Source organism: Oratosquilla oratoria, chromosome 28 (assembly GCF_046742065.1).
Source record: "Oratosquilla oratoria isolate Oo_2021 chromosome 28, ASM4674206v1, whole genome shotgun sequence".
Taxonomy (NCBI): Eukaryota; Metazoa; Arthropoda; class Malacostraca; order Stomatopoda; family Squillidae; genus Oratosquilla; species Oratosquilla oratoria.
In genome coordinates, this window is record NC_134804.1 from 27062693 (window position 1) to 27074994 (window position 12302).

General features: G+C 40.5%; 1 protein-coding gene across 6 annotated transcripts in view; it reads left to right on the forward strand.

Annotated features, from left to right (window-relative positions):
* Positions 1-12302, forward strand: part of LOC143040267 (alpha-N-acetylgalactosaminidase) — a 145342-nt gene that overhangs the window by 79102 nt on the left and 53938 nt on the right. For 2 of the 6 annotated variants that reach the window (XM_076211043.1, XM_076211049.1), the window contains exon 1: positions 12011-12165. The exons of the other annotated variants lie outside the window; for them this stretch is intronic. The gene's annotated coding sequence lies outside the window, so the exon portion shown is untranslated. Of the gene's footprint in view, positions 1-12010; positions 12166-12302 lie in introns of those variants that run through there. 6 annotated transcript variants of the gene reach the window in all.

Below are 12302 nucleotides of genomic sequence, written 5' to 3' on the forward strand. Positions count from 1 at the left end.
ATTGCTATGCTGTCTGCGTAAGAAGAGATTTGTATTTCCGGGATGTGTGGTGTGGGTATATCGTGCATGTATAGATTAAAGAGTGTGGGGGATAGGACGGAGCCCTGAGGTACTCTGTTCCTAAAGTTTCTGTTGTGCTGTAATAGACCATTATATGAATCATAGGCATTCCTACCTGCCAAATAGTTGGCCTTACATATTTTGGTATTGTTGTGTAAGTCTGTGTTGTATATTTTGTGTGTGAGGTTGTGTCGAGGATGGCACCAAAAGCTTCACTGATGTCTAGTGTTATGAGAAGTGTTATTTGTGGGGGCCTATCTGTATCTAAATCGATCCCGCCGAAAACTCGTTGTGAAGAATGGTTTGCAGTTGTCTACAACCGTATTGTGATTTGGCAATGGGTATGTGTGGTGTGACGAGTTGTAGTATAAGGCGTTATGTGATTGGAGGGGGTAGAGAAGTATGATTAGGCGGTGTGGTCCTGGAACTGGGGTTTGTTAGTCTTGAGGATTGTGATGATTGTGCCATGCTTACAGATGTTGGGTACGGTGTTGTATGAATAGATACTGGGTACGGTGTTGTATGAATAAATATTTGGTACGTTGTTGCATGAATAGCTGTAGTTTGCAATGTTGGTGAGTGCATGTATTCTGTGAGGTCCGAGGTGTTAGATTGATGTTATATTGTCAGGACCACAAGCGGTTCACAAGAATGCTTGAGGTCATGGATTATACGCTTTGTCTGGTTGTCTATGAAGGGTGCGTAGTCTGGATCTGTGGAGAAGTCTTTCTTGCGCCGAATGATGATGCGTCGGTTGTCAGGGTGAGGGATGAGATGGTTTGTCTGTGCAAAGTGATTTATGAGTGTTTTCTTCTCTGTTTGAGGGTAAAGTGACTTGTTGCGGTGATTGCTATGTGAAAGCGTGTTGCGTTACTGTTGGATGTTGTAATGCTGTTGAGTGTCTGTTACAATTTTTTGGTGTTTGTTTTGTGATTAAGTGTATTGACAAAGGTGTTATGTGTCTTTTGGTCATGTATTTTATCGTTGATATCGTTGTTAGGTGAGTCTTTTATGCCTTGAAGGATAGGTGTAGGGGTGGCGTGTTTGAGTGTTTCGCGATGTCTGGTGTGAATTTTGAGTCGTGTTATATTCTGTTGCTTCTGGAGGTGTATTTCTTGTCTGCGTTTTGTATGGCTGTGTTGAAGGTGTGCACAGCAGTGTCGTATGTCTGTGATTGGTGTACTGTTCTGTGTCTCTAAGTGTTGTTCTCTTTCTTCAGTGAAAGCTATCCAGTTTCCCCTTTTTGTAATTAGTGTATGTATGCCTGTGGTCTTGCGACACTGCTTCTGACCCAGGGCAGTGGACAAGATGCAGGGATGACCCGTCATCCAGGAGGTGCCAAGATAAGAGAGAGGGAAGAGGGTGGATGGGAGTGGAGTGTGATAGGGATGGAATGGGTGGGAGTGGTTTTTATGCCTTTGTTTTTTGGCTACCTCCCTTGTAAGGGGGGAAAAAGCCTTTGGTATATGCATGTATGTATGTGAAGGTGGAAAAAGAAGTCAAGGGTCTAGTTCCGAGTTTCTGAGTTTATTCCTTGCCGGTTTCACTCTATGCTTCTTCAGAGGAAGCATAGAGCGAAACCGGTCAGGAATAAAATCAGAAATTCGGAACTAGACCCGTGACTTCTTTTTCCACCTTCATCAACTTGTCACAATGTACCAGCTTATGTATGTATGTATATATATATGTGGCCATCTGGGTTGTATCGTGTTTTGGTGATGATGATGATTGGAAGGTGATCGGATCCAGGGCAGGGGAAGCATGAGCAGCAGTGTGGACGAATTTGCAAGCTAAGATTAGTGAGGTCAGGGTGAGGTCAGGGGTGGGCATGAGTAGCAGGTTCAAGTGTTTGTGTAGTATTTTATGTCAGCGACTGTTGTGCAAATGAGGTGGGCCCAGTTTTTGCATGAATTGCACTGAACTGACCCCTTTGGCTGACAGCTGGTGGTGATGGCTTTGGAGCATGTCAGGCGTTTAAGTTGTGGTGGATGCCAGATTTGCTGCTAATATGAGAAGAGGGAGGGTCCATGGAAAATAATCCTTTAGTGAACGTGAAGGTGTATTTTTGGATAAATGGGAAACTGTGATGTTATAACACATTTGTAAATGTACACTTTAAACCCACTATCGGAGAAATAATATCAAAAGTACAGATCTGTTTATTTCGACTACTATCTGTAGTCCTCTTCAGAGGACTACAGATAGTAGTCGAAATATACATTTTTCCTGTACTTCTGATATTATTTCCCCGATAGTGGGTTTAAATTGTACTTTTGGATAAATGTTGTGGGCTTTTCCTCGGGTAAATAAAGCTACTTTCAGGGATTAGTGCCATCCGAAAAGATATCATGTGACGATTTGGCTCCCAATTCCTTCCATGATGGGGGTTGGAAAAGTTTGGGGAAGGTAATCCCACGACATAGACGCTGCCACCTTAAATTCATCTAATGTATTGGTTTGGATTATATTTTCATCCAACTTGTTCCATAAGGTTACACTTCTGTATGGGGAATTATACTTTCCTAATATCATTCATACAAAGTTTGTTCTTCATTTTATTTTTTAAACTATGGCTTCTGGCAAAGTATCTTACTAACCAGTGTCAACGTTGTTTCTTACCCAGTTCTGGTGGTCGGTGGAATCGCTTGGATGGAGCTGCCTAGTGTAGGCCTTATGGTCTCTTGCAGTCTCCTTTATTCTTATGTTCTTATGTTATGTTATGTTATGTAAGTACGCAGCAGATAACAACTCCGAGTATCAACAGTTAACATGTTGCTGAAGAAATACACTCGTTCTTCTCAGTTATGTGTTATATTTCACGTGATATAAATAGATATTTTACTATTCAGTTTGTGAAGATTCTCTTTTAGCCCTTTAGTTACAACATAACTTGGTCTCTTCACTTCTCTTTTTATTTCTTCATTATCTTCGTTCTTTTCTTTTTCATGTAATAATTGTCTACATTTCAGGATCATGGGTTCCTTGACAGTTACTTAACAGCCTTCATTTCATTCTCACAATTTATCTGTCTCGTTCCGTCTACTTCTACAGCTACTGCTAATAGAATTATCATCATCATTATCATCATCACCACCACCACTACCACCACCACCCCACCATCATCGTCGTCGTCGTCATCATCACTATCATTACTATCATCATCATCGTCACCACCACACATCATCATCATCATCATCATCATCATCATCATCCGACCGTGTTATTGACACAGTTTTCGACTTGCTTTCCCATTGACCTAATGTAATCATTCGAAAAAAGTAATTACGCACCACTAGAACAAAAAGCAATGTGGATTGTACCGTTGCAAAAACTCGGGTGATTGCAATCAGTACGAGGCCTTGTTCAAGGTTTCGTCCATGTGATGTCCTTGTTTAGATTCCATGAAGCCTGTTGGCCTTCACGTTTTTTAACTTGTAACCTGAGAATGGGATAGGTGCAGCTGTTCTGACTTTTGCTCTCTCTCTCTCTCTCTCTCTCTCTCTTTTTTTTTTTTTTTTTTTTTTTTTTTTTTTATATCTGCCGAAGGGCACGGCCCGAGTGCTGCTGCCCTTGGGCGTGATCTGGTTGGGGCACGTCACGCGCCCTCCTTCCCAGTGCGGCCCTGAGGGTCCTTTCCCACGCACGCCCATCGCGTAGAACTCCTTGGGGGCCCTGTTCTCTCCATCACCACGCCTCATGTCGTCTCGCTCCGCCAGGTGACGAGATAACCCCCCCCCCCCCACCTCCACCTCCCCTCCCCTCTCCTTTGTTCACGCCTTGCGCCCCCCCTCCCCTCTTTTCTTCGACCTTCACACTCCCCAGTTTCTCTCTCTCTCTCTCTTTCTCTCTCTCTATCTGTCTATCTATCTATCTATCTTTCTCACCCTTTCTTTCTCCCCCCTCTCTTTCTCCCACCTCTCTCTCTCTCTTTATCTCTCTCTCTCTCATTCTCTCTATATATCTCTCTCCTTTCCCCCCTCTCTCTCTCTCTCTCTCTCTCTCTCTCTCTCTCTCTCTCTCTCTCTCTCTCTCTCTCTCTCTCACTATTTGTGTTTATCTCTCTCCATCTCCCTCTCTATATCTATCGTATTCCCAATCCCTCTTTTCTCTTTACCCTATCTCCTTTCCCCTGTCTCTCTTATTTTTTCATCTTCCCTATCATCGCCTCTTTTGCCATTCCTTCTTTCTCCTCAATCCCTCTTGGCCCTCTTCATTCTTGTCCATTCTGTCCGTTTCCGCGTACAGACGACACGGGCGTAATGTGGCCCCACCCTTCCACCCATGTCTTTTATATAGATATATATTTTTTCCTCCTTGTACTTGTTTCGGCTTCCTGCTCCACCTCTCCAAATGGGACTTCGCCCACCACTATGTTCTTCGATTCCGTCTTGCCTGGAATCTCGTCCATGAAGAGCAATAACGGCGCTGGCACTTTCTTATCGACGCGGCAGTTTATCAGTGAAAGTTGTTTGTGTTCGTCTATATATATATATATGTATATATATATATATATATGTATATATATATGTGTGTGTATATATATATATATGTATATATATATATATAGACGGCTCCCAATTTTAGAAGCATTATATATAGGAGTTAAACGCAAATGTAAATAAACAAGCAGACGACCTTAGAGGCCTCCCAAGCATGAGACAAACCGTTGCAAATCCAAACATGAGACAACACCACAAACGCCAATATGAGACAAAACGCCACCAGTGCAAACACGAGACAAAACGCCATAACCACAAACATGCCACATTCCGCCACAACACGAACCCGGAGGCTCTCCTAGTGCACGTGACATTTCGTCACTGCCCGAAATACCGGGTGACCTCCCCTAGAGTGATTAGCAAGTAAGAAACCTAAGTATAAAACTTAGAACTTTCATAAGACTCATCGGATTAATTCTTATCCTACAGGATAGTACATCCCTATAGCTACTGAAGAAGGGTCTTGTACCCGAAATCGCGATCTAGCTAATATAACTACATACAGCCAAGTCATAAATTTCCTTTCTAAGGAACATAAATCTATAATAAGGTATATGGAAAATACCTTTAAGTAAATAATTAATGCAAAACTAGCCATCACTTTTAATGATATACTATATATATATATATATGTATATATATATATATATATATATATATATAGGCAGATCTTCTAAGTAAACTTGCAGAACATGGTCAAATGTTCGTCGTATAGAGACGATACGCAAGAAGACAATATGAATTAATCTTCAGTAGCTTTTTAACTTCGTCTGCCAACAAGAAAATATCCTACCTGGCTACAGAATACACACACACACACACACACACACACACAAGTTTGTGTGCAGAGATAATATATGAAACAAAGAGGATCGGAGAGAATAGAAGGAAGGGGAATGAGTGGTGGGATGATGAAGTGAAGAAGGTAGTAGAAGAGAAGAAGCGAGCAATCAGGGACTGGATGCAAAGTAGTGCGATAGAAACGTGTGTGTGAGAGAGAGGCAAAACAGCATATAAAGAAGGCAGGAAGGAAACCAGATATAAAATGAGGGAGGTGTATGACAGAACTTTTTGAAAGTAATAAAAATATGTTTTGGAAGGAAGTTGAGAGAGGAAGGAGGGGTGAGTCAAGTATAGAAGAAAATGTAAAAGACGCAGATGGACAGATGTTAACAGAAGAGGAGGTGGTAAGGGGAGGTGGGCAGAGTGTTTTAGTTGTTGAATGGAGTAGGATAGGGAGGGGTTGATGGTAGAAGTGGGAGTCACTAAGAAAATCACCGTAATGGGAGAGGAAAATGGAGAAGTATGAAAATATGAGGTGCATGATTTTTTGAAAATGATGAGAGCAGGTAAGGCACCTGGGTTAGATAGGTGTCATGCGGAGTGTCTGAAGAGGGGAGTTAAATTGATAGTGGACTGGCTAGTGAGGTTGTTTAATTTGTGTCCAAGGGAAGGTAGGGTGCCAGAGGACTGGAAGACTGCCTGTGTAGTTGTGCTTTACAAGGGAAAATTGGACAAATGTGAGTGTTGTACTTTTAGAGGGATCAGTTTGTTGAGTGTAGTGTTTTAAATGAGAGGATTAAGAGAGGACCAGAGGGAGTAGTTGGTGAGGAACAGTGTGGGGTTTAGGAAAGGCAGGGCTTGCGTGGATCAGATTTTTGTAGTGAGGCTGATATGTAAGAAAGCTTTTGGAAAAGGTAAGGATGTTTTTTGGGCCTTCATGGATTTGGAAAAGGTTTGTAAACGACTGATGGACTTTTAAAATCAAAATATTGCACAATCAATCCTGGAATGTTATATGCCTTCTGTTAGGCTGAAATACATTGCTTAGATGATTTGAGATCATTATTGATGATTATACCGAGATCCTTTTCACTACCCACTTTTGTTAAAGAATTTCCAAATAACATTTAATCGTACTTATCGTTATTTTTACCTATGTGCATAACCTTAGGTTTACATATGTTAAATTTCACTAGCCACTTTTCAGACCATTGCTGTAGTTTATCTAAATCTTCTTGAATATCTAATTGGTTTAAGTGATTATTTACCATTCCGCACATATTTGTATCATGAGCAAATTTGGAGACAATATATTTCAGTCCATGGTCTATATCATTTATATATACTATGAATAGAACTGGCCCAAGAACGGAACCCAGAGGAACTCCACTCTTAACATTTGTCCATCTAGATGTTTTGCCATTTAGGGCAACCCTCAGTTTACGATCGTTTAACTAATTAGTAGCCCAGCTTAATAGGCTACCCTTTATTCCGTGTGAAAGTAATTTAGCAAGTAGGCTTTCGTGCGGGACTGTATCAAAAGCCTTTGCAAAGTCCAGATATATATATATATATATATATATATATGTATATATACATATATATATATATATGTATTGTGACGGCGACGGGTAGAATCGCCGCGAGGCTCGGATAGGCACAGTGGGAGGAGATTGGAAGAATGTTAGGTCATTATAGACCCACTGGAACAATTTAGGGTAATAAGTAAAATTCACAGTAATAGGTACTTTTGCATGGTTCTGGGCATTTCTGTCGTGACCGAGAACCACTCGGTCGCAATAAGGATGAAGTACAAAATATAGAAGGGAAGAACAAGAAAATAGCATGTGTGAACACAAAAAAATAATATGATTCTTAAAGAAATGCGAACAAGATATAATTTCATAAGAGATCGATGATTGTCTTGTGCAGTATAGTTCGATTAACTGTTGCCTCTATCGAACTGGATTGATCGGAGAGCCCTTACATGCTTAAGTGTCGCCCCGGGTGAGAGGTCTCAGTTAAAAAAAAAAAAGTGACCCCCCTTCCCCCATCACCACTTCCCATTTCCACCATTCCTTACTGCCTATTATAGCTATTGGCTTGCGAAATAATTAAACATATTTAAAAAAAAAATTATTTAATATTCCTATTGCAGAAAGTATAATGGGAAAACATTTCATATTCTGTTGATTCTAACGCAAAATTCGTATATTACGGTAAAATATTCAGGGCTCCTCTGACTTTTTTTATAATTATTTTGTCAGCCTTGTGGGCGGCATCTCCAGACTAGAACTCCCGTTTCCCTAAATGTGCCGCCCCAGGGCATATTCCCTCCTTAAAAAAAAAAAAAAAAAAAAAAAAAAAAATTGATCGTGCACGTAGCCTGTGTGGATGTAATGATGGATGGTGCTGAAAGGGAAAGTTTGAGATTGGTGTCGTTTGATTTGTTTTCATTATATTGCATTTGCAAGAAGCTACAATGACAAAGCATTTAGACAAGAGACCTTTCAGTCTGGAAAAATGCCGGATGCAAAACAAAAACAATACTAACGTGCATGAATTTGTTCGTGCGCGTGTGAAACAACATATGAAGGGGGAGTGAGAAATTATATGAATACACACACACGCGGGGACCCCCCCCCACACACACACACACGAGTTCTAATATCGTCACCCTCGTAAAGAAATTGCCTAAGCCATTTTTCGTCAATTTCTGGATTTTTTTAATCAAATTTCCATTGCTCCTTGCGATACAATTCCCAATGTTTTATTTAGTGTCTGAATAGGTTAAAACTACGTTAGGAGGAACATTACGTACATTTATAAAATAGAAAAACTATTTTTTGTTTCGATTTACTGAAAAGTTGGACAAATGACTTAGGCACTTACTTTATGAGGCTGGCGATACGAACTATGGCCTGCAAATGATTCCGACTGAAGAAGTCTCCCCCTTCTCGTTCAACCTGACCTAACCAAGCCTAACCTGATAAGATTTAACCTTACCTAACTCAATTTGGTTTGGTTATACGAGGTTAGGTTAGGTCACAAACTGTTCTAGTATGATGCATTTCCCCCAAATAGAATCTAACCTGATAAGGGTAGATTAGGTTGTTTGCTGTTGCATTCACTCCACATGGGCCTTGGTCTGAGGTTGGCAAAGATTAATCAAGTCTTCATAGTTGTTATAGATGTGTACTTTACACACTCGTTTGGTATTTCCAGATATAGTCACCCTTAGTTTTGGCATTTCCGTCCAGTTCATTTTATTGTTACAAGTGGCATATTTCACTTCAGTTAACGTTAGGTCTGCCAGTGAGTCTTGACCGTTGTTGTGGTCCTGCAGTCATATAAAGAATCTTCACCCCAATCTTGCTCACAGGAAGACCTTCCACCCCATAGAGTTCTGGATGGGAAATTCTTTATATGATCCAGACGGGAAATAAAGAGGGAAAGTGTGAACACCAAAGGCGCTGTGTTTGTGATTTGACATAATTAGGATTGTGTTAATATAAACAGGTTTAGTATTTCAACATTCGATGGTAATGGGTAGCCATATCACCTTAGGCCCATGCGATGTGGCGTCACATATAACCTTCCCAACTCTCAGCGCTTAAGCAGACTTTTTAGATTTCGAGGTCATGAGGGTCGATGCCAGGTGTCATCGTCCCACCGATGCATCCTGGTCCCACACACACGGAAACTAGGCTATCTTGCATCACCTGTGCCAGGGCACATCACATGAAACTGCACGTGTCTTATTGTTGACATGTAGTTGTCCTGTACAGGGTTGTTATGACTTGTTCTGAAAAGAGGAAGGAAACAGGAAGAAACGGGGTTTACGGACAAAAACCCTTTAGGATATAACCCCCTCAGGTACATACAATAGCACTAAACCCCTTTTACACAAAATCTCCTTGAGTTTTTTGTTTATCTTGGGGTGCAAGGGGGTTATGACCATTATCACAATGAATGAAATTAGCCTTGTATACTAAGAAAACTAACATCCACTTTACAGGTAATGAATAACTTTATTGATCTTTATTTCATCTTAAAATATAGATATAACCAACACTCTCTTTAGGAGCACTCCCAGTGAATAGATGTCATGGTTTGGTTTTTCTTGACGTAGAGATAGCCTCCATTACATAATCTGACTCCATAGTAATTGATTATCCCACAACGAATATCTTTCTCAAATGTGGCAGATATTTCTTCCCAAGTGATTCTTTCACTCATTGTTCAGCACACAAGGCTTCACCAGATGAGATCACTCACTGTTCTCTTTCTTTAACTTTACCTACTACTCAATTGTACCTACTACTCAAATATCCTATGCCTATTAACCTCATTAACACCCCCATCTACATCTCCCTGGAACTTCCTCTTTCAACCAATCCTCATGGATTACGAGATTAACACTTACTCTTCAATTACCTAATACCCACAGTCTGATCAAATCAAACACAAGTAACAGTTTATTCGTATATCTCCATGGGAAGTCCCCTTGCACTCACTCTCAGAGTTTCACAAGACCAACACGTATTCCTTAATTACTCTTGGCCAAATTCTAGTCGGATCTCAAACTAAAATAGTCCACATCAGGTCTGTTTAGTTAATCTCATGAACCACCTTTCATAGAAATCCCCTTACATCATTTTACACAAGACCTCCTCGAGGGGGTTTTTGTGTAAAGGGGGTTTAATCCTATTGTATTTTTTCTGATGGGGTTAGGTCCTGAGGGTTTTTTCCCTAGAGTTGTCTACACCGTTAGACTGGAAAACTTACTGTATAACCAATGTTAGTATTAAAAAATATTTCTACTTTGAGTGGTATTACAGCATTACCCGCCCCCTTTGTTTAATTTAAAAATAATTTGTATTATGTTTTATTGTATTATTTCATATATTCATTTGTTTAATAGTTTATCTATTTGTTCGTTTATTTGTTCAGATGCTCAGATGAGAGGGAGGGTGGGAGGGGTGTGGAGTGTATTTAGGGATGAAATGGGTGGGAGTGTTTTTATGCCTTTCCCTTTTTGGCTACCTTTCTTGAAAGGGGGAAAAAGCCTTGGTATATGTATGTATGTATTTAATTATTTATTTATTCATATATTTATTTATTTATTTATTTATTATTTGTTAAGGAATACGTGTTGGGCAAATATGAATATAGTAGTTTTAGAGGGATCATTCTATTAAGTGCAGTGGGGAATGCATTAGGGAGGGTGTTAATTGAAAGGATTAGGAGGCGAACAGAGGGAGCAAGTGGGGAAAAATATTGTGTTTTTAGGAAAGATAGAGGATGCGTGGAACATCTTTTTATAGGAAGGGAGATATACCAGAAGTTTTTGGTATATTGAATATTCTGAGAAGAGGTGGTGTAGAATCATGGCTATTCATACGTTGGGGAACAGTGCTCAAAAGTGTAATTTACATGCAGTAATACATGTGTGTGTATATATATGTATGCATGTATGTATGAATGTATGTATGTATATGTATGTAATTATTCTCCAAATTAAGTTTTGATAATGAGTGTCCAAATGGAAAGGATTAGATAGGAACGATGGATGACAGACGTGAAAGAATTAGAAGAGGAGGAGAGGGGAGAGGATGATGAAATGGAGAAATTAGTATACGAATAGAAGTAGACGATAGGGAAGGTGGAGTGTGTAAGGGGAAGGAGGAAACAAAGAAGACGAAGACGGAAAGGAGGAAAGTGAGAAATTAAAGAAAAATTGGAGAAGGAAACAAAGATGACGAAGACGGAAAGAAGGAGGAAGAGGATATAGAGAAAAGGAGAGGAAGAAAAAGAAGAAAGTTGAAGGAGGAGTAGGAGAGAGAGAGAGAGAGAGAGAGGATTTGTGGAAGGAGGGAGTTGAGGAGGAGGAGGAGGGGGAGGAGGAGAGTGGGAGGATGAAAGCGATATGGAAATAACCCAAGATAAGGTCTGTGAACCAGTGCCAATTGAACTTGAGTCGAGGGTGTTTATATTGGATGCCAGTTAGTGCCAGTGCACAGTCAGAAGCATTACTTGGAAGATTATTCAGTGTCGAAGAATTTTCAGAAGAGCAGGTAAGAGCGAAGGGAAAGAAGGGAATTTAGTAATGGGATGGTTTGTAGTGGACGTGTTCGTGTGTATGTTATGTAGCTGTGAGCTAGCTTGTCGTGTGTAACTTGTGAATGCACTGATAGTTCTATCTATTGGTGAGGGGGTGAGGAGCATACGCCAGGAGGCGTTTAGCTTCTGTCGAAATTGTTGCCTTTGCCCTATGTGTTGTGACTGTTGGTCAGGCAACAGTCGATGCTGGGAATCGAAGGGAAATGTGAGACTCGAACCCGTGACTAGAGAGATACAACATCCACACGTTACTGATTGTGCCTCCAGCGCATTATATCTCTATTAAGGATCTAGAAAGAAAATCTGCAACATTAAGGAGGAAACAAAGAAGACGAAGACGGGAAGGAGGAAAGTGAGAAATTAAAGAAAAATTGGAGGAGAAGGAAACAAAGATGACGAAGACGGAAAGAAGGAGGAAGAGGATATAGAGAAAAGGAGAGGAAGAAAAAGAAGAAAGTTGAAGGAGGAGTAGGAGAGAGAGAGAGAGGATTTGTGGAAGGAGGGAGCGGAGGAGGAGGAGGAGGAGGAGAAGAGCGGGAGGATGAAGGTGATATGGAAATAACCCAAGATAAGGTCTGAGAACCAGTGCCAATTGAAATTGAGTCGAGGGTATTTATATTGGATGCCAGTTAGTGCCAGTGCACAGTCAGAAGCATTACTTGGAAGATTATTCAGTGTCGAAGAATTTTCAGAAGAGCAGGTAAGAGCGAAGGGAAAGAAGGGAATTTAGTAATGGGATGGTTTGTAGTGGACGTGTTCGTGTGTATGTTATGTAGCTGTGAGCTAGCTTGTCGTGTGTAACTTGTGAATGTACTGATAGTTCTATCTACTGGTGAG